Raw genomic sequence first — 19088 nt, 5'->3', positions numbered from 1 at the left:
TTGGTGCTGAGTGGTGCTGTGGTGGGGCTGAGTGGTGCTGTGGTGGTGCTGAGTGGTGCTGTGGTGGTGCTGAGTGATAATGTGGTGGTGCTGAGTGATAATGTGGTGATGCTGGGGTAGCGCTGAGTGATGATGTGGTGATACTGAGTGGTGCTGTGGTGGTGCTGTGGTGGTGCTGAGTGATGCTGGGGTGGCGCTGAGTGATGCTATGGTGGTGCTGAGTGGTGCTGTGGTGGTGCTGAGTGGTGCTGGGGAGGCGCTGAGTGATGCTGGGGTGGTGTTGAGTGGTGCTGTGGTGGTGCTGAGTGATGCTGTGGTGGTGCTGAGTGACGCTGTGGTGTTGCTGAGTGGTGCTGTGGTGGTGCTGAGTGATAATGTGGTGGTGCTGAGTGATACTGGGGTGGTGTTGAGTGGTGCTGTGGTGGTGCTGAGTGATGCTGTGGTGGTGCTGAGTGACGCTGTGGTGTTGCTGAGTGGTGCTGTGGTGGTGCTGAGTGATAATGTGGTGGTGCTGAGTGATACTGGGGTGGTGCTGAGTGATGCTGTAGTGGTGCTGTGGTGGTGCTGTAGTGGTGCTGGGGTAGTGCTGAGTGATGCTGGGGTGGTGCTGAGGGATGCTGGGGTGGCGCTGAGTGATGCTGGGGTGGCGCTGAGTGATGCTGGGGTGGCGCTGAGTGATGCTGGGGTGGCGCTGAGTGATGCTGGGGTGGCGCTGAGTGATGCTGGGGTGGTGCTGAGTGGTGCTGTGGTGGTGCTGAGTGGTGCTGTGGTGGTGCTGAGGGTTGCTGGGGTGGCGCTGAGTGATGCTGTGGTGGCTCTGAGTGATGCTGTGGTGGCTCTGAGTGATGCTGTGGTGGTGCTGTGGTAGTGCTGTGGTGCTGCTGAGTAATGCTGTGGTTGTGCTGAATGATGCTGTGGTGGTTCTGAGTGGTGCTGTGGTGGTGCTGAGTGATGCTGTGGTGGTGCTGAGTGATGCTGTGGTGGTGCTGGGTGATGCTGTGGTCGCGCTGAGTGATGCTGTGGTTGTGCTGAATGATGCTGTGGTGGTTCTGAGTGGTGCTGTGGTGGTGCTGAGTGGTTCTGGGGTGGCGCTGAGTGATGCTGTGGTGGCACTGAGTGATGCTGTGGTGGTGCTGAGTGGTGCTGTTGTGGTGCTGTGGTGGTGCTGAGTGAAGCTGTGGTTGTGCTGAGTGATGCTGTGGTGGTGCTGAGTGATGCTGTGATTGTGCTGAATGATGCTGTGGTGGTTCTGAGTGGTGCTGTGGTGGTGCTGAGGGATGCTGTGGTGCTGCTGAGTGATGCTGTGGTGGCACTGAGTGATGATGTGGTGGTGCTGAGTGGTGTTGTGGCGGTGCTGAGTGATGATGTTGTGATGCTGAGTGGTGCTGTGGTGGTGCTGAGTGATAATGTGGTGGTGCTGAGTGATAATGTGGTGGTGCTGAGTGATAATGGGGTGGTGCTGAGTGATAATGTGGTGGTGCTGAGTGGTGCTGTGTTGGTGCTGAGTGGTGCTGTGGTGGTGCTGAGTGATGCTGAGTGGTGCTGTGGTGGTGCTGAGTAATAATGCAGTGGTGCTGAGTGATAATGTGGTGGTGCTGAGTGATAATGTGTTGGTGCTGAGTGATGCTGGGGTAGCGCTGAGTGATGATGTGGTGATGCTGAGTGGTGTTGTGGCGGTGCCGAGTGATGCTGGGGTGGCGCGGAGTGATGCTGTGGTGGTGCTGAGTGGTGCTGTGGTGGTGCCTAGTGGTGCTGTGGTGGTGCTGAGTGATGCTGTGGTGGTGCTGAGTGGTGCTGTGGTGGTACTGAGTGATAATGTGGTGGTGCTGAGTGATGCTGTGGTGGTGCTGAGTGATGCTGTGGTGGTGCTGAGTGATGCTGTGGTGGTGCTGAGAGATGCTGTGGTGGTGCTGAGTGGTGCTGTGGTGGTGCTGAGTGATGCTGTGGTGGTGCTGAGTGGTGCTGAGTGATGCTGTGGTGGTGCTGTGGTGGTGCTGTGGTGGTGCTGTGGTGGTGCTGAGTGGTGCTGTGGTGGTGCTGAGTGATGCTGTGTTGGTGCTGAGTGGTGCTGTGGTGGTGCTGTGGTGGTCCTGAGTGATGCTGTGTTGGTGCTGAGTGGTGCTGTGGTGGTGCTGAGTGGTGCCGTGGAGGTGCTGAGTGATAATGTGGTGGTGCTGAGTGATAATGTGGTGGTGCTGAGTGATAATGTGGTGGTGCTGAGTGATAATGTGGTGGTGCTGAGTGATAATGTGGTGGTGCTGTGGTATTGCTGAGTGGTGCTGTGGTATTGCTGAGTGGTGCTGTGGTGGCGCTGAGTGATGCTGGGGTAGCGCTGAGTGATGCTGGGGTAGCGCTGAGTGATACTGGGGTAGCGCTGAGTGATGCTGGAGTGGCGCTGAGTGATGCTGGGGTGACGCTGAGTGATGCTGGGGTCGCGCTGAGTGACGCTGTGGTGGTGCTGAGTGATAATGTGGAAGAGAAGGGAAGAAAGAAAGAAAGAACGGAAGGATGAAGGAAGGAAGGAAAGAAAGAAAGGAATGCAAGGGAGGGAGGAAAGGAAGGAAGGAATGGAAGAAAGAAAAAGAAGGCAAGAAAGGATGGAAAGGAAGGAAGGAAAGAAGGAAAGAAAAGAAGGAAAGAAAGGATGAAAGGAAAGAAAGAAAGGATTCTAATTGCAAGTGTCAATATGAACAGGCTTGTTTTGAAGATGTAGTCCCCAAATTTGAGATTCCACGACAGAGAGGTGCTGTGAAGGACGGACAGGCGACAGGCAGAGGCAGAGGCCACGCGCGGCGGACATCAAAGGAAGGGTGGGAGGGGAAAAAAACGCAGGGAGGAAAGGGAGTGAGGGTGAGTAGGAGCCTTTGATAGTGGTGTGCCAAGCGCGCGCCTGGGGAAGCTTCATGCATGAGTGCACAACATGCATTGCACGAAATCCGGCTGGTTCAAGAGACTTTGGTTCAGTAGTAATAGGATCGAGTTATAAATAACTCGACCTAAAAACGGCATTGAAAACCCATAGGGAGCTATCACTATCATTATGTGGTCCAAACACCAACCAATCAGCTGCCAGCCACAATCCCCAGCAGAGCTACCATACCTCAGATTTTCAACCGCCGTCGTGTGAGAAGGAGTCTCCCTGAGCTCTGCTAAGTTCTTGGTTACTTGGTGAACTTTTGACCTTTCTACAGGTCTTGGATTGAGGTACTGTTTTTTATCTCTTACTTCACCATGTCTGAGAGCTCTATAAAGAGGCTTTTCAGATCTTGCAAATCTTGTGAGAAGGCCAGATTATACTCTGAGGACCCTCATAAAGAATGCTTATACTGCCTTCACCCTAAGCACGTCCCTAAGGAGTGCAAGTACTGTCGCACTTTCTCAGCAAAAACCTTGAAAGACAGAGAAACACGATTATTATTATGGCTTCAGAAGAAGAAGACTGCCTCGGATTCTGACTCTGAGGAGGGATCTAAAGGACACTCCTCTTCTGAGCATAAGAGGGAGCTGTCTTAGGAGAAACTTGAGGTGAAGAAACATAAAACAGAGAAAGTAAAGGCCCAAGATTCATCGACGTCTTTGCCTCAAACACCTCTCAAGAAGTCCTCTGTGGAAAGAGCTCCGTCGTCACTCCCGTCGACGAAGATCAAGGTGTCTTCAGTGTTGATGCCGACGAAAACGTTGATGACCTCAGCGTCGACTACATCGTCGTCGACGACTGCATCGTCGACATCGACGACGACACCGTCGACGACGACACAGTAGACGATACCGTCGACGGCAAATGTAAACACCTCGTCGACGAGCGTACCGTCAACGACGACTTTCAAAACTCCAATTACAAGGTCCATCACAATAAAAATATTTCCACCGTCGACGGGCTCATTGACAGACAAGAAAACAGCAGAATTTACGGCTTGGACAAAGATCTCGCCGCTTCCACCATCTACTGGATTTACAAGTCAGAAGATGAGGGACCGTACGGAGTAGCTTATAGTACTTCAAAACTCCAAATTAAAAGCCAAGAGATGGACGAAGAGGATCTCCAGGATGTTCAGGAAGAACTGTCCTTTAAGGTTTGGCCAGTTCAAAGATCCAAAAGGAACGAATCATTCCAGGAAGCCTATGAATATGATGAGGAAGAAGACGATAATGCCAGAGAGGATGCAATTCCTATGCCTATTTCCCTAGTCTCCGACTTGAGACATATGATCACCGACTGATGCCAATACTCCTGCCGCCAACACCACGAGTGTACCTCAACAGACAGTTCAGACTCCGGAGGTTCAGCCTCCACCTCAGGTGCAAACGGTGCATACCCCTAAAATATTAACTATTAGTGATGACTTTCTGGAAAGTCATCCGGAGGATCAGCCAGAGGAAAGAGAATTCATACCAGACGACCCTGAAGTCGACGAATGGGATCAATATATCATTCCTTCGCTTGGTCCATCCCCAGCTCCGGCAAGCTCACCATCGGAAGACATTGGTGGTTTCCATGATCTAATGGAGAAAGATTCCAAAAGATTCGAGCTTCCTTTGCCGGTAAAGGAAACTGAATGCTTTCTATACAATTTTAAGGACGCTCCGAGAAAATCGAAAAGAACAATACTAATCATTGATCACATATGGAATGAAGGGCTGAAGATTATGCAAAATCCGGCCTCGTTGCAGTTTCAATTCCCAGGATCGATAAAAAGTATTGTGCCCCCGAAACATCACCAGCATGACTGATCGGTAACCCTCGACCCGAATCAGTTGTTATGCAGGCAGCACAGAGACGCTCCAAGAATCCGGTCTCTACATTGTCAGCTCCTCCTGACAAAGAGGGAAAGAAAATGGATGGCGCAGGGAAGCGTTTTGCAGTTTTGGCTGCGGCCTCTATCAAAGCTACAAATGCATTGGCGCTTGTCAGCGTTACAACCGACAGATGTGGTCGGACATTGCTTCACTTCCAGCTCATCCTCTGGACGACAAGAAGGAAGAGGCGGCTGTAATTCTGCAAGATAGAGATAGAGTTGCTTCCGAGTCCATCGACATAGCCATGGACATTTCGTCTATTGGATTCGGGCAAATGGCTGGAGCGGTATCGCTTCAACGACAAGGGTGGCTGAAGATTACATCTTTCAGGCCTGAAGTACAGGCAAAAATAGTGGATATGCCTTTTGATAGTGAGAATCTTTTTGGAAAGGATATTGATGAGGCGTTACAAGGAATTAAAGCAGACACGGATACTGCAAAAGCCTTAAGCTCTCTACAGCAAGGACATTTTCAAATTTCTTGTGGAAGAGGATCGAGAGGTCGGTTCAATCAAAGATCTTCCTTTCAACCTAACAGATATCAACCTTATCAACAGGGATACCGTCAATACAACAGTAATCAACAATTTCTCTCCTCTAACACCTCTTATATGTAGCAGTCTGGAAGAAAGCCTGCCGCTAGGGAAAGGGCACAGGGCTCCATTAGGAGACAGTGACAATATACAGGCGCCGTCCGCCACGTCACGCCGCAGTTAGATCCATTACCTCTCGCTATTTTCATCAGTGGCTGTCAATAACATCGGACCGATGGGTGTTGGACATTATACATCACGGTCACACCCTAGAGTTAATACACAAACCTCCAGCGCGACCTCCCATTCACAGAAACCAGAATCATCTCTCGGCTCTCAAGGCTGAAGTCTTGGCCCTCCTTGTGAAAGGAGCTTTAGAGGAGGTTCCAACTCTACAACGAGAAAAAGGATTCTACTCTAATTTTTTCCTAATAAGGAAGAAGCAGTCCACCAAATGGAGGCAGGTAATGGATCTGAGGGGCCTGAACAAATATATCAAAAATACCTTGTTTCGTATGCTGTCGCTACAAGAGATTCTCAAAATGTTGCACAGAGGAGATAACATGGCATCGCTAGATCTTTTAGATGCCTATTTTCACAAACCAATTCACATCAAACACAGGCAGTATCTACGATTCACAGTGGCGGGCGCCCCTACAAATTCAAGGTGTTACCCTTCGGCCTCAGATACACGCCAAGGGTATTCACAAAATGTATGGCGCTGGTCGCAGCGCATTTGAGACAGCAAGGCCACCAAATATATACGTATCTGGACGACTGGCTTATACCAGGTGCATCTTTCAAGGAAGCATGACAAGCCCTAGAATGGCCAATGATCGAAAATGAACCAGACTTCAAAGGAATTTTCAACAAACCACTATTTGCCTACCAAAGGTCAAGAAACATAAAAGATTTACTTGAATCTAAACCAAGGGATGTCAACACTAGATATACAGGCACTACCCCATGTTTGAACTGTGGACATTGTAACAACATTATATGTGGGAACATGCTCAACCATCCAACCACAAGTAAACTAATTAAATTACACACCAAATGCCACTTGTGCCACTAAAAACTTGATCTATCTTCTCAAATGTCCCTGCGGACTCCCATATGTGGGGAAAACAGAAAGGAAAATAAAAACTCGCCTGACGGAGCATAAAAGCACAATCAGAAACAAACTAATAAAAGCACCGGTTGCCGCACACTTTGCCACCAACAATCACAACATATGCCAAATCAGATTCATGGTTTTGGGGGTTGTTTCTGCAAAACAAGGCATTGACAACAGAAAGAGACTTTTTCAACGCGAGATGTACTGGATCATAAAATTGGACTCGTACAACCCAAAAGGGTTAAATGACCGAATGGAATATAGTTGCTTCTTATAATTTACACATTTGATTCTACTTCATGAGAGACATTGTTGCATGTATATACGTTTGATTCATTATCATATGACCGTTTTACTTTATTGCCACTTGATCACCAAGTTATGTTTCTTATAACAGCATTTTAATCTTGTTCATTGACCCTCACATTGCCTAACTCTTTATATACAACCGTTTATAACTCCACTTTGGAGCCCTTTCCAAGATGGCCGCCACACTCACACCACATTTCATGCCATACTCCCGTTATATGCCGCATAGGTTACCTACATAACACGGTTGTGATACATTTTTATTTACATCGTCTTGGTTGTATGATTTAGCCTACCATACTATGTTTCACCTGGTTAGTCCCCGTCTACGGGCTTTCGTATAAACATTTAATGACAGACATTAAGTTTCGGGTTAGTTCGTTTTCACTCACTATTTATGGAGCAGCCACACACATGCGTGGCGTTTTACCCCCGAGGATGAACACCGTTATGGACGGACTTGAGGAAGCTTAACATTCGCAACCGGTAAGATGCGAGTGCACTAACCACAGATGCGCGTTGACATACAGGCACCGGCTCGGTGGTATACGTATATATACTTTCAGCACACCCGTCTGTCTTGTACGAACACTGTTGTTGTCACTAATTACCCGGTTCTTTTACCAATATTACCGGCTTGTTATTACACATGTAGGAACTGTTATCACTTATGACATTTTCGGTCGAGCACCATTGTTGTTACCTGCCACATCGTTTGGTTTCTACGTTCTGGGCGATTTTCTTTCACTTGTGTTTGCATACAGTAAGATATTCCTAAGAATCTCTATAGCATGAAAACTACCGGCTTCAGTATGATATTCAACACCACCTATTGTGAGTGCACTTTAGATACACTTACCTGTCTTTACTTATTTATTTAACTTACCAAACCGTCCACAAGCGAATGACACACCCGTATCTCACATGTGACATGCATGAACAAGCACTAGTTTTTCACGTTTTTACAACGAAGTCAGTCTACTTCCGTATCATTTATACATGTTCTACTGTGTTTTGTTTGTAGACCCACTGTATTTCCCCTGATGAAGTGCGTAAGCACAAAATGCATAGGGATTGGAAATGAAATGTTATTGATGAAATGACACAGAAGAGACTTCTGTCTAATGACAGGAATTTTGGTACTGGACATTTGACTGTGATGTAACAGTTGAACAAATTGGATTCATAAATCGATGAAGATTAAATACACTGAGACTATTTTGATTACCTTGATTTTTTGAGAATACACAGGTTGACTTCATTGGAGACAGTCCGTCCCACAAAGGAGTGCGACGAGTCACATTGTCACTTTTGCCAATGTAATTTGCGTTACAAGCCCTAGAATGGTGCATGAGTTTATTCCAGAAATTAGGACTGCGAATCAACATGGAAAGTCTTTCCTGATTCCAGCACAGTCGCTCCAGTTCCTAGGAGCCAAATTACAAACTCAGGAAGCAAAATCGTACCCCTCGGAAGAGCGCACACAGAAAATAATGGAACTAACAGCACGATTAAAAGTAAAAAGGTTCACTTCAGTGAGGATCTACAAATCATTGCTGGGAATGATATTTTCCTGCATTCCATTAGTCCCCAAATTGTCAACTTCAAATGCGGCCGCTGCAAGAATTACTCGACAAACAATGGGTACACGCCCAAGAATCATTCAAGGATCAAATTACAATCAACCCTCAGATCAAAAAAGCTCTGTCCTGGTGGGGCATCAGGGACAACTTATCAAAAGGTCTACTGTTCGAACCCCAATCTCCAAGCTATGTCATGACGACAGATGCCTTGTTAAACGGATGGGGAACGCTTCTTCAGGAACTGGAAATACAGGGTCATTGGACATTGCAAGAAGGCCAATTGCACATCAACATGCTTGAGTTAAGAGCGGTGTTCCTGGGCCTGCAAGTCTTCCTAGCCAGAATTCAAAACTCGCCTGTTATAGTCAAGACAGACAGTACAACAACAATGTTTTACTTATTAAGCAAGGAGGCACGAAGTCAAAAAATCTCTCAGCGCAAGCCCAAGAGATTTGGAACTGGATGATAAAACACAACATTCCCCTGCAGGTCCAGCATGTCCCTGGAGTACAAAACACAAGAGCAGATTGTCTTAGCAGATCGGCTTCAATCTGTCATGAATGGAAGCTAAATCAAACTCAGCTCTTGAGGATATTCATGTTATGGGGTACACCAACTCTGGACCTATTTGCAAATCAGCACAACAAGAAGTGCAAACATTTTGGAAGCCGATTCTCTCAGAAGGGATCGTGGGGAAACGCGCTGCACATTCGTGGGACGGGGATGTTCGCATACGCATTTCCCCTGTTTCCTCTCCTTCCAAGGATACTACGGAAAATGAGAGCAGAGCCGTGCCATCTGATCCTAATAGCCCCAGCTTGGCCAAAACAGTTCTTTTTCTCGGAACTCCTTCAGCTGTCGGTAAATCCCAGAGTTCAGTTTCCATTGATACAATACCTGACCTCCATGAGAGAAGGCCAGTTCTTCATCCGCAACTAACCTCTCTGAGCTTGTCAGCCTGGAACCTCATGAGCATGAATTTTATTTCTTAGACATCCCTCAGGACTGCAAGGATATATTAGCAAACTCTCAAGCACTATCTACCAATAAAACGGACACAGCAAAATGGAAAAGATTTTGCCATTGGTGTTCTGACCAACATCTGCATCCCTTTCACTCCTCGCCAGAGCAAATTCTTCTGTACCTACTTCACCTGGCCAAAGCTGGGTTATCCCATGCTTCAATAAGAGAACATCTTGCAGCTATATCAAGGTATTGCAGAGCGCTAAATCATCCATCGCTTTGGTCACAGAGGATTATAAAGGAATTTCTAAAAGGACTTTTTAGAGTGTTTCCACCTATTAAACAGCCATCCATTCTGTGGCAGCTCAATGAAGTGTTGTCATGTCTCATGAAGCCTCCGTTCGAACCGATTCACAAGGCTGAGTTACAGTACGTCTCTTGGAAAGTGCCATTATTACTCGCCCTCACTTCCGCCAGAAGAATCAGCGCAGTACAGGCGTTTTCTGTCTCTGAACCATTTCTTCAATTCAAATCGGACAATCATTCTCAGGACGAATCCAAAAGTTTTCCCCAAAGTCCTTACGGTTTTTCATCTCAACAAACCAATTGTATTACCTACATCAGTGGTTCCCAAACTTTTGACTTTTGAGGACCCCCATTGAGTCACCACTGGAACCCGGGGACCCCCAAGCAATTTGTATGAGTTAAATTTCAAATATTAAAACAGTAATTTAAAAAAAAACACATGTGTGCACACAAAGCCAATTCTCAAAGTACTAAGGATTTTGGGTCCAGATGTACGACCATTTAATTTAGCACCTCGCAATTGGCGACACATTGCGAGTGGCAAATTGCGAGTCGCTAAATGAAATGTACAACAGTGTGTTTATTAACACTATTTGGGATTCCCAATGGGGTCGCAAATTGCGAGGCTCATTAATATTAATGAGCCTCTCGCAATTTGCGAGCCCATTGGGAATGCCAGCCCTCCCAGGCATGCTGGCCTGCTGGACTCAGCTGGCTTCTGGGACTGCTTTTAAATAATGCAGTTTTAAAAAATACAGCCCTTTTACCATGCATTTAAAAAAAAAATAAGAAAATGAAACTATTTCGTTTTTTAAGGGCAGGCAGAGGTCCCTGGGACCACTGTCTGCCCTTAAAAAATAATTTTGCATGCATTTGCAAAGGGGACTTGAAGAAGGTGGTAATTGCGAGTGTTTTGCGACTGCTAAATATTTAAACATGGTTTTGAAACTCGCTATTTGGAAGGGAATGCCCCTTTCAAATAGCAAGTTGCAAACCCTATTCAGCAAGTCGCAAACAAATTGCGACTCGCGAAATAGGCAATGTACATGGCCCAATAGGTTTTTGCATGCGTAATCGGGTTCGCGAACCCGTTCGCGCATATAAAAACGGATCATACATCTGGTCCTTAGTATTTTATATTGAAGGAATAGCCCCTCTGTCACATGTATTTCATTTGTTTTATGGCATCTCTCATACCATTGAAGGAGGTCAGAGCACTTTACATCACACACATATAGAGACATTGAACCATACATGTAAATCAGTGTATATAAAATGTTACATAAGGTAAAGGAGACTACAAGACTCACATGTCATTCATACTGGTAGACATTTTTAAAAAGCGCTTGGTCTGGAAAAGCACAAACTTAGGATTCAGAACATAACACAGTGGCTAGCACTGACTTTAACATTAAAAATGTATTTCCACCCAAGTAAATCTTTTTAGCAGCATCAGGCTAATGAATAACTGGGAAAAACATAAGTTACTAACTGGTACCATGCAGTTTGCAAGCAGCCCTTTCATGACAGTTTATAGGTCCCTCTGCTAGATTACGATTGTCACTTAAGAAGTGCACAGAAAAGAAAGAATCTCTGTGACAAAAGCAGTAACCACGAACCTATGCACATAAAATACTGCTTTTGAAAATGCATGTTACACGTTCTTTGCAGTAGGCACATTAACCCTTTGTGTTACATTAGTTAAGTCAAAGCTGCCACTGGACAAAACTCTCCTCACTCTCAAGCAGGTACATTAATCACTGGTGTTATCTTGACACTTTTATTGTTGCTGGAAAGCTGCTAATTATACAAGAAAATTTTCTGTGCTTTTAAAACTGCTGTCTACGGACCCCCTGGAAAGTGTCACGGACCCCTGGGGGTCCGCGGACCCCAGTTTGGGAAACACTGCCCTACACTATTCAACACTTTTCCTACTGTTGCACTCTCTGGGGTTAGAATAGTATTTTTTACCCCTACACTATCCAACACTTTCCCGACTGCTGCACTCTCTGGAGTTGGAATAGTATTTTTAACCTCTACGCTAGCCAACACCTTCCCTACTGTTGCACTCTCTGGAGTTGAAATAGTAATTTTGACCCCTACACCAGTGGTTCCCAAACTTTTGACTTTTGAGGACCCCCATTGAGTCACCACTGGAACCCGGGGACCCCCAAGCAATTTGTATGAGTTAAATTTCAAATATTAAAACAGTAATTTAAAAAAAAAACACATGTGTGCACACAAAGCCAATTCTCAAAGTACTAAGGATTTTGGGGCCAGATGTACGACCATTTAATTTAGCACCTCTCAATTGGCGACAGATTGCGAGTGGCAAATTGCGAGTCGCTAAATGAAATGTACAACAGTGTGTTTATTAACACTATTTGGGATTCCCAATGGGGTTGCAAATTGCGAGGCTCATTAATATTAATGAGCCTCTCGCAATTTGCGAGCCCATTGGGAATGCCAGCCCTCCCAGGCATGCTGGCCTGCTGGACTCAGCTGGCTTCTGGGACTGCTTTTAAATAATGCAGTTTTAAAAAATACAGCCCTTTTACCATGCATTTAAAAAAAAAATAAGAAAATGAAACTATTTCGTTTTTTAAGGGCAGGCAGAGGTCCCTGGGACCACTGTCTGCCCTTAAAAAATAATTTTGCATGCATTTGCAAAGGGGACTTGAAGAAGGTGGTAATTGCGAGTGTTTTGCGACTGCAAAATATTTAAACATGGTTTTGAAACTCGCTATTTGGAAGGGAATGGCCCTTTCAAATAGCAAGTTGCAAAACCTATTTAGCAAGTCACAAACAAATTGCGACTCGCGAAATAGGCAATGTACATGGCCCAATAGGTTTTTGCCTGCGTAATCGGGTTCGCGAACCCGTTCGCGCATATAAAAACGGATCATACATCTGGTCCTTAGTATTTTATATTGAAGGAATAGCCCCTCTGTCACATGTATTTCATTTGTTTTATGGCATCTCTCATACCATTGAAGGAGGTCAGAGCACTTTACATCACACACATATAGAGACATTGAACCATACATGTAAATCAGTGTATATAAAATGTTACATAAGGTAAAGGAGACTACAAGACTCACATGTCATTCATACTGGTAGACATTTTTAAAAAGCGCTTGGTCTGGAAAAGCACAAACTTAGGATTCAGAACATAACACAGTGGCTAGCACTGACTTTAACATTAAAAATGTATTTCCACCCAAGTAAATCTTTTTAGCAGCATCAGGCTAATGAATAACTGGGAAAAACATAAGTTACTAACTGGTACCATGCAGTTTGCAAGCAGCCCTTTCATGACAGTTTATAGGTCCCTCTGCTAGATTACGATTGTCACTTAAGAAGTGCACAGAAAAGAAAGAATCTCTGTGACAAAAGCAGTAACCACGAACCTATGCACATAAAATACTGCTTTTGAAAATGCATGTTACACGTTCTTTGCAGTAGGCACATTAACCCTTTGTGTTACATTAGTTAAGTCAAAGCTGCCACTGGACAAAACTCTCCTCACTCTCAAGCAGGTACATTAATCACTGGTGTTATCTTGACACTTTTATTGTTGCTGGAAAGCTGCTAATTATACAAGAAACTTTTCTGTGCTTTTAAAACTGCTGTCTACGGACCCCCTGGAAAGTGTCACGGACCCCTGGGGGTCCGCGGACCCCAGTTTGGGAAACACTGCCCTACATATTTCAAAAATCCATCTTCAGTAGCAGAGAGAACGCTACACACTTTGGACATTAGGAGATGGCTCAAATTTTACATTGACAAAACAAAATCATTTCGGAAAACTAACCAATTGCTTGTCAACTTTGCTTGGCCCAGGAAAGGCTTAGCTCTGTCAAGATCTTCAATTTCAAGATGGATAGCTTCGGCCATCATAGCCTTTGTGTGCTAAGGTTCGCGCTCATTCCACAAGAAAAATGGCAACGATCACCGCATTGTTTGCGGTAGTGTCGCTCCCGGACATTTGTAGAGAGGCGACATGGACAAATGCGCCAGGCATTATTGTCTGGATACAGCGTGGAAAGCGAACACCGCGGTTGGACAAGCTGTTCTATAGGACCTCTTTCTTTAAGGTACCTCTCATTCTTTATATTATATTTTTTACCCAGAATTTATGTTATGTACATTGTCGATTGTTGTTTCATATTGACATGCTGACTAGCAAAAGATGCATATTTTTAACTTTGGAGCAGCATATTTCTCCATAATTCTCTAATGTAGGAGGCAGAGCCCCACAAAAAGGGGTCTATCCTACTAACGCTGCTGGGTTATGCACTGCTTACTATTCTGATACAAGCATGTGAATCTATGAAAGATTCAGTACTGGAGAAAAGACGAGTTACTTACCTGTACACTATGGTTCTCCAGTATTGATATCTTTCATAGATTCACATGCCCGCCCGCCCGCCTTCCTGTATTTTAGCGGATAGACCACTTTTTATCTCTAGATACATCCTTGGCTCACTCTTGGGCTGGTTGGAAATCTGAGGTATGGTGGCTCTGCTGGGGATTGTGATCTCAGGGCTGGCAGCTGACTGGTTGGTATTTGGACCACATAATGATGGTGATAGCTACCAAACTATATACTCCCCCCATGGGTTTTCTATGCGTTTTTTTTCTTTTACAGCTATGGTTATTCTTTCACCGTGAGACTCCCACCATGACGACGGGGAATATACAAGCATGTGAATCTATGAAAGATATCAATACTGGAGAACCATAGTGTACAGGTAAGTAACTAGTTTTATATTTCAACAATGTGATGTCTTAAAGAGCTTGACCTCATTCCCTAAAAATATATTGAGTGAAGAAAGAACAATCTTAATGTCATTCTAAGTTCTGAAGTCCTGAATGCTTTTCATTTCTTTATCTTTAGTGTTTGGTGATAATGCCACAAGTGGAGGAAGCCTTTTTGGTTTTAATTAGCTGTGTGCTAATTTATTGTGAAGTGAAATTGACAAAGATATATATGATACTTTCCCCATTAAGTGGAGTGTGCCAGGTTGCACGTCATGTTGCATGGGCATTAGTGTTTAATTGTCGAAAGAATTGGTTGATCTGTCACTGTAGGAGTATAAAGACATTTTCTCCATGGGGAAGTGGTTTAATCTTTATTTTCTTGACTGAAAGATACATTTAAAAGAGAGAGTTGTTATTAATACAAAATGTTGACATTTGGGAACAAAATGAGAGGTTTTCAGAGGTATAAGAGCATCCCCTCTATTCAAGGCCATCTTTTTGTGCACCACAAAAGCACAGGCAACATCCTGAAGAGCACAATCAGGGTACCTTTTACAAATTTCCAATTAAGACAATTAATTCACACAAATGGATTGAGCATAATAACTTACAAAAATGCAAACAAATGAAAGGCATTACCTTTAAGTTAAAAAAAAAGGAAAGCTGTAAAATTTGAAGATTGCTGCCACAATTTATGTGCTTATTATATATAGCACGGTACACTGTACCCTAGTGATACCCAAATACTATATTAAATGAAGAAAGATTTATGAAGGTTGATCTAATACATATTATACAGATCAACGAGAGAGAGAGGACTAGGTAAGCTAGCCCGTATCCCCAGTATTATATATGTAAATCAATGTGGACTAGCTAGTTTAAGGGGGGAGGATTTTAAATGACTCAAGTACGTCAGCAAATAGACAAGGAAAAAGCACTGTTTTCCTTAGAAAGCCCTCACCCACCGACCTAGTCGGTGGCATGCTTCATCATCGGGCCCACTACAGTGGCACCGAATGTGCCCCGGGTGTGCTACAACGCCAGGTGACTGCGGAGCTGGTATATTGCTGAGTGTGCAGTGAAGGGGTGTGATACGTGAAGATTAAAATGCTATACAAGAGGTCCCAGCACCCGAGAGTTAACAATATTTAATAAACTAGGCCTCTGTTAGCAGGTTAAAAAGGCAAAAGGACGTTTAAAGGAGTGTTACGATGACCTCCGGCGTCCAGTGTGGTCTACATGTTTCAGCCAGTGCCTTTTAATTCTAAGCTGGCTTTCCTCAGGACCAAAGAGAAGTGTGAAAAGGTGCAAAATATAATAAACTTAACTTAAGTGTGTGTCTGGTTTTTTCTATGTGTTGCGCACGCTAAGGCGCTATAACTGTTAGAGGGGGATTCCCTCAAGCTTTTTCTGTTATTTCTCAGTAAAAAGCCTCATGGGTCGCCTGGCAGAGAAAGAGACCGAGTAGTTCGGTCTGGTTCCTCCTAGGACCTAGTAGTAGTAGTAGTCCGTCCGCGGCGCCCGATATATCGGGCGCCGCGGACGGACTACTAGGTCCTAGGAGGAACCAGACCGAACTACTCGGTCTCTTTCTCTGCCAGGCGACCCATGAGGCTTTTTACTGAGAAATAACAGAAAAAGCTTGAGGGAATCCCCCTCTAACAGTTATAGCGCCTTAGCGTGCGCAACACATAGAAAAAACCAGACACACACTTAAGTTAAGTTTATTATATTTTGCACCTTTTCACACTTCTCTTTGGTCCTGAGGAAAGCCAGCTTAGAATTAAAAGGCACTGTCTGAAACATGTAGACCACACTGGACGCCGGAGGTCATCGTAACACTCCTTTAAACGTCCTTTTGCCTTTTTAACCTGCTAACAGAGGCCTAGTTTATTAAATATTGTTAACCCTCGGGTGCTGGGACCTCTTGTATAGCATTTTAATCTTCACGTATCACACCCCTTCACTGCACACTCAGCAATATACCAGCTCCGCAGTCACCTGACGTTGTAGCACACCCGGGGCACATTCGGTGCCACTGTGGTGGGCCCGATGATGAAGCATGCCACCGACTAGGTCGGTGGGTGAGGGCTTTCTAAGGAAAACAGTGCTTTTTCCTTGTCTATTTGCTGACGTACTTGAGTCATTTAAAATCCTCCCCCCTTAAACTAGCTAGTCCACATTGATTTACATACTGATCTAATACATAAACAAGAATTATAGGTTATTAGAAGTAACATTTTTACACAATTGCACAGTTTATAATTTAGGAATCCAGTAATCAGACTCATAATAGCCTCATTTTAGATAACATATTTTAACAGTTAAAGATGGGTTAGGATAAATATCAAAATGAGCAGATTTGTATTCTTCTTTAATCAATCAAGTGTTAATTTGAGTACAAATATAATTGAAACACCCTTTTCTTTGTTGCTTTGTCAGGGCAAGGCTACTTAAACTTTAATTCTATTTCATAAATTCAACAGAACACAGACATAACATGAGCAAACTACAGTACACTGAGAAACAAAACATACATTTTAGGTATGTAATGTCATAAAATGCACAATATGTACCATCTTGTAGTACAGTCACCTCCCAAGTCCCCTGCATTTTTGAATCACAAACCACCATGCTTCCTTTAATGAACCTGTTGCAATTTTTATATCAAATCCCCCCTCCCCCACCCATAATGGGCTCTCACTTTGATTGCCATAAGAATGTTTTAGCTTGGAAATTATCACATGGCTTAAAGGCATCCATTTTGTCCACTGGGGTTAGTCTTTAGTCTGGTTTATACATATTAGATGCTGAATTGAAAATCTCAACAAGATTTTGTTTGCAGAGTGTGCCTTGACAGTCATTTAAGGCGCGGTTCTGCAAATACCGCACCGAGTCTCCAAAGCCCTCGCTTCAAGTTTCATGACCAAGAATAGCCTTATGCTTGAGAGTAAGGATTTACCTGTTGTGACATGCCAGCAATCCTGCACTCTTGTGTTCACGCTTATCATCTTGGTAGACACATCCATCCTGCAGTCGTGGCAAGTACCAAGCATAAGGGGTTGGAATAAAGCATTTTACTGCTGGAGTCCACCTCACAACAATAACATAATATCTGTATTTGTAAAGCGCACGCTCACCCCTAAAGGGGCTTCTGGGTGCTGAATAACAGATGTTTATTGTTACCCAACTCACTGGTACTCATTTTATCAACTTCAGAAAGGATGAGAGGCTGAGTGGACCTGCCGGGATATGAACCTGTGACCATGAGGTCAAACGCAGGCCTCTGCAGTTGATACTTTAGTCCACTGAGCCACTAAACCACATAATATATTATTAGAAAATACATTAGTCAAGCATTACAGCTCCTCCGGGAAGGCGCTGCAGGAATTAATACAAACAATCATTTGCAATGCAATAGGTCTCGCATTAAGAAAGTTTGAGCTATTGGTATTGTAAATGACAAATTTTGTATTTATGTGTTGGTTTTGAAAATAGCTAAATTAATAGCTTTATCATTTACAATTCCAATAGTTTTAACTTTCGCAAATGTGACACCTATAGCATTTGTAATGCAATATGTGTTGTATTTACGTGACTTAGATGTATTTATATTACAAATAACAATGGCTTTTAATTTTTTTAAATAATTAATACTTAAATAAAAGGTATTGTAATGTATAATGGCAAAAGCTTAAACTTTTGTAAATAACTTTTGTGAAGATTATGTTCAATGTATTTTATTGTGCCTAAAATCCAAGAACAGAAGTGAGATATTAACATCTTTTTGTGACATTTGTAATAAAGCTTGAAACATTGAGAGAACATATTTGAACCAGTTGTTGTTGAATGGTTGCACAGATTGATGCTGTTGTGGCGCCAAGTGATGTTGTGGTGGCGACGAGTGATGTTGTGGCGTTCAGTGATGCTGTGGTATCGCATAGTGATGTTGTGGTGGTGCTAAGTGATGCTGTGGTGATGCGATAGATAGAGTGAGTGCGATAGATAGCTAGAGGGAGGGAGGGCGATAGATATAGGGAGGGAGGGCGATAGATAGAGGGAGAGAGGGTGATAGATAGACAGATAGAGTGAGGGAGTGCGATAGATAGAGTGAGTGAGGGCGATAGAGTGAGTGAGGGCGATAGAGTGAGTGAGGGCGGTAGAGTGAGGGCGGTAGAGTGGTAGAGTGAGGGCGGTAGAGTGGTAGAGTGAGGACGGTAGAGTGAGGCCGGTAGAGTGAGGCAGGTAGAGTGGTAGAGTGATGGCGGTAGAGTGAGGGCGGTAGAGTGGTAGAGTGAGGACGGTAGAGTGAGGCCGGTAGAGTGAGGCAGGTAGAGTGGTAGAGTGATGGCGGTAGAGTGATAGAGTGAGGGCGGTAGAGTGAGGGCGGTAGAGTGAGGGCGGTAGATTGGTAGATTGAGGAGAGTAGAGTGGTAGAGTGAGGGGGTGGAGTGGTAGAGTGAGTGTAGTAGAGTGGTAGAGTGATGGTGGTAGAGTGAGGGCGGTAGAGTGGTAGAGTGAAGGCGGTAGATTGGTAGAGTGATAGAGTGAGGGCGGTAGAGTGGTAGACTGAGAGCGGTAGAGTGAAGGCGGTAGATTGAGGGCGGTAGATTGGTAGAGTGAGGGCGGTAAATTGGTAGAGTGAGGAGGGTAGGGTGGTAGAGTGAGGGTGGTAGAGTGAGGGCGGTAGATTGGTAGAGTGAGGAGGGTAGAGTGG

This window comes from Lissotriton vulgaris, chromosome 10 (genome assembly GCF_964263255.1).
Source record: "Lissotriton vulgaris chromosome 10, aLisVul1.2, whole genome shotgun sequence".
NCBI classification, from domain to species: Eukaryota; Metazoa; Chordata; class Amphibia; order Caudata; family Salamandridae; genus Lissotriton; species Lissotriton vulgaris.
Note: the sequence above shows the minus strand (reverse complement) of the source record.